The sequence below is a fragment of the Furipterus horrens genome, unplaced genomic scaffold (assembly GCF_987537825.1).
Source record: "Furipterus horrens unplaced genomic scaffold, mFurHor1.1.pri manual_scaffold_5, whole genome shotgun sequence".
NCBI lineage: Eukaryota > Metazoa > Chordata > Mammalia > Chiroptera > Furipteridae > Furipterus > Furipterus horrens.
The window spans coordinates 126115278-126119662 of NW_028327175.1; the positions used below are offsets into that span (position 1 = coordinate 126115278).

Sequence of the window (4385 nt, forward strand, 5' to 3'; positions counted from 1 at the left end):
GAGGGCTCTTTTTAAAGCACTGGATTTGGTCATGTTACTGTTCTCTGGAAGAACGTGTGTTGCCCTTGATATCAAAATCCCCATTTTACATGCTTATACCAGTCAGAATGCTGAATTTTCTAAAACCAGAAAACATACCTCCAACTGGCTTAAACAATGTGGGAATGAATCGACACCTATAAAGACTCAGAGATGGACTAGACTTCAAATCTTGAGTTGATCTGGTGGCTCCTCCTCTGTTGGCTCAGCCCTATACGCTTCCTTCACGCTTGGAAAGAGAAAGCAGCTTCAGTGTTGGCTGGCCTCACTTTATTCAACAATGTTCAAAGGAGGGGAAATCAGTTATCTTGAGGCTCTCTCTTGAGTGTCAGAGCCCTTGTCTAACTTCCACCTGACCTCATTGGACTGAGTTGGGCCATTGCCCATTTTTAAACCAACCTTTGTCTCTAGGAGAATGCCATACTCTGACAGACCTACGTTTGGATTTCTAAATCAGTCACTGACATGTAGGATGAAATATCATAATTGGTGTTTTCAACCAGGCTCCTCCCTTTTCCCGCTTCCTTGGAGCTGAGAGTCGGTGCCCCAAGTAGCTTCAGAATGACAGAGGATGGAAAAGTTAACAAAGCGGGGGTAACACAATCTCTTTCACAATTTATATTACAGCATCCTGTACACTGTTCCTTCAATGATCACAAATGTTACTTTGAATAAATATGAGGAAATGAATAAATGAATGAGTAGGGTTTCACATCCTAGGGAAGAAAAGAAAGATGTTCAAGAAGATTGGAACAGCTTATAAAGCCATTGCTTCTTAAGATTTGTTACAACTAGAGCCTAGGGCAAAAGAGCTAGAAAGAATTTCCAGAAATTAGACCAAGCATATTTGTCAGGGTTTTCCATAAAAGCAGAATTAATAGGATGTATACATAAAGAGATTTGTTGTAAGGAATTGGCTTATATGATCATAGAGGCTGAGAAATCCAGACCCAGAAGAACCAATGGTATTACTCCTGTCTGAGTCCAAGTCTGAAGGACTGAGAACCAGGAAAGCTGATGGTGTGAATTCTAGCATGGGTGGAGATAGATGGTGAAACAAGGCAGATATGAACCCTAACCTCAAGGAAGTAGGAGAAGATGTAGACATTGAATAGCTAAATATCTAGATGCTACCTCCTCTTGTAGAGTGTCTCTCACTGTTCATCTCTCAATTCACCAGGAAGATGAGCATCAACTTTCTCACCCTCCTCTTAGCTCCCAGGGTCCCTTGAAGGTGGTGGTGACAATACAACAGGCCTAAGAACACTGTCCTAAGTGAATGCATTCACTTATTTAAGCTTCAGACAGCTTCAAGCAGTGGGCACTAAGACAGTCCCTGTCAGAACATGACGGTCTGGTCGGTGTGATCCACGGGAGAGAGTGTGGCGTCCGCAGCTTCTATCTGCAGCTGTGCAAGCTCTGCACACAAAGGCTTCTCCTTCCAGCCCAGTTCCCCCAAGGCATCTGTGCTGCACACTTTCTGTTCTTTCACTGTCAAAACGTGGTGGCTGGATCGTCACTGGACTTTTGACATATGCAAATAAGCCATATGCAGATTAACCCAGTCCCAGCTTCCCCCATGGGAAATAGGAATGGACTTTGCTCATTCCCAGAAGAAATGTTGATGGACCTAGCACAACATATTGACTGTGGAAAAGCAGGGAAATTTCAATAACCTATTGAATGTGTTGGTGTATAAACTCACCCTAACTGCAATGTATGTATGGAAAAGTGTGGCATCAGGGCCTAAAAACACAGAGGTGGTTTCTTCTGGGTGATTGGGAGTCTCCACTTTTCTCTTCTTTCCTCCCTCGCCCCCCCCCTTTCTTCTCTACCTCTTTCCTTGCTTCTATGGGCTTTCCTCATCTTAAATCTAACCCCTAACTCTTTTCCTTCCTTTTATTCAATAAACCTAGGCTGTTCCCTGGGTGATTTCTCAGAGCAAAGATATCCTGACAGCCCCCCATGAACAGAGACATTAAGTAACTTGCCCAAGGACACAGAACTAGGAAGTGTAAGAGCTGAGGTCTAATCCAGTCTGTCCCACTCCAGAAGACAGACTCCTAACCTCGGTGCTATGTATGTCCCCAAGTGGGTACCACTGTTATCCCCATTTTACAGATGGGAAGATTGAGGTTCAGGCTAGGATTTGCCTAAGGCCACAAGTTTAAGAGCTAAATCCAAATGCAGGCACGTAATAGAGATTGAATGTCCCATCACAATTACATACCATCCCTGAACAGGCCTCTGTCATATTGTATAGTGTTCAGTTATTTACATGCCTGTCTCCATTTTCCAGGGGAGAAACTCCTTGAGTAAAGACTCAATGTATTCCCCTTTGTTTCTTCATCTCCAACTCACTAGGGGTATTTAATCCAGTACACAAATGATTGTTGAGTTAATAAAGTGATGAACGAATAAATAAATGAATGATTGTTAGTGGAGTTCCCAGACCCAGGGTATGCTCTGTGATGAGAATGGTTTAGAAATATTCTTAGCAAATCAGGGGTGTATGTGAGAGCTTCTGTTTCTTCAGCCTCAGAAAGAAACAAAACTCTAGAAAAGAAAGAAAATGGGGCATAACAAGGATTCTGGGCTGGATGCCATGACATCACCCTCAAGTCGGATGTCTGGACTGGTAAAGAAAGGTCCTTGTGACATGGGCCCAGTAGGGCCTGTCACTTGGCTGGTGTGGGGAGGCAGTTAAAGTGGCGTCAGAGCTGGCCTTCACCCCAGGCTTCAGCCCGGGTGTTTCTGCATTCAGCAGGTATCTCTTCCAAGGGAAAACCAGGACAGGAAATCACGTTGCCATGGACACCAGAGAGGCCCTCTAGACACAGGGGAAAATAAACATGTTCTTATTGGACTTAACCCCCGCAAAGCCAGGTTGGCCTCACTTCCTAGTCTGAGAGGGCCCAGTTTTCACTAGAAATGTTCAGTTGTCTCTCCTCCAGGGGTCCTCAGCGCAAGGGCTGAGTGACAACTCCAGCTCACTCAGAGTCTCTGGGAACAGTGTTACCCCAGAGATAAAGGAGGAAGCCATTTCTGGCCCAGACCTAGTATCTCCTCAGTCTCCTTCATGGCTGACAAGACTGACATTTTTTTGGTGCTTGTTGGGTGCACATTCCTACACATTTTATGTGTATTAACTCATTCAATCCTTATGACAAACTGAGAAAAGCATTGTTGTCACTATCATACCCATTTTACAGGTGAGAAAACTGAGGCACAGGGAGATTAAGTGACTCATCCAAGGTCACCAGATTATTGGTGGTGACACTGGGATTTGAGGTACTTTGAGAGTTCTTAGGCAACACTTAAGAACATAGGGCTTTGGAGCCTTCAGATCTAGCTGTGTGACTTTGAACAAGTTAATTACTCTCTCTGAGCTTCAATTTCCCCATTGGTATGTAAGCACAGCCCTTGAAGGACATTTATTGAGTACTTACTGTATGTAGGTACTATGTTGGGCCTTGAAAGCACTGTAGGAAAGAAGCCAAATGTAGTCCCAGGACCAGGCAGTTTGAGGACAGGCAGGCATATTTGGGACAGAGAGAAATACCCTCTGGAAGCCTCAAGGCAGGAAGGAGTTGGTCCCTCTGGAGGAACTGGAGAAAGGCCCGAGGGGCTGGAGTTTCCATCAGCATGGAGGCACAGGCAAATAGCTGGATGCCAGAAGGCTCACAGTAGACTTCCCTCTAATTGGAAGAGGAGGGGTTCTCACCCAGGCCTGACTGTAGATGAGAGCTGAAGGAAGTTAGGTTTCATGTGCACTATTAGGGGGCTCCATTTAGTCTGATGGCTAAATCTGACCTGCCCCTTGTTTTTGTAGGACCCATGAACTAAGAATGGTTTTAAAAATTTTATTTCCCATTAATTTGCTGCTCTAGTCTTTTCAGTGACATGAGCAGTTATACGCATGGGATACAGTATTATTGGGCCACTGTGAATGGAGATGGAATAACCAGTTCGTCTCATGTGCATGGTCTAGACATGGCTAAAATAAATAAATAAATAAAAATAAAAATTTTAAATTACTGAAAACAAATCAAAACAACATTATTTTGTGACATGTGAAAATGGTATGAAATTTGAATTGCCGTGCCCACCAATAAAGTTGCATTGGAAGACCCCTGTTTGGAGACTGTCCTTGGCTGCTTGAGTGCTGCAATGGCTGAATTCAGTCATTGCCACAGAGATGTATGGTCTGCAAAGCTGAAAATAGGGAGTGTCTGGCCCTTTTTGGAAGGAAATTGCTGAGCCTTGGACAAGACATGTCTGGCTTTAGGGTGCAATGTGTAATGAAGGAGCGATGATCCATCAGGATTTCTGAAGAGAAGCAAGGC

The 4385-nt window shown here is 44.2% G+C and overlaps 1 non-coding gene across 1 annotated transcript; it reads left to right on the top strand.

Moving 5' to 3' along the window:
• The first annotated feature begins 3905 nt into the window (after window positions 1-3905).
• Window positions 3906-4036, top strand: LOC150009751 (small nucleolar RNA SNORA20). The gene has a single exon (XR_016511577.1). It is a non-coding gene; the product is annotated as a small nucleolar RNA SNORA20 (small nucleolar RNA).
• The last annotated feature ends 349 nt before the right edge of the window (window positions 4037-4385 follow it).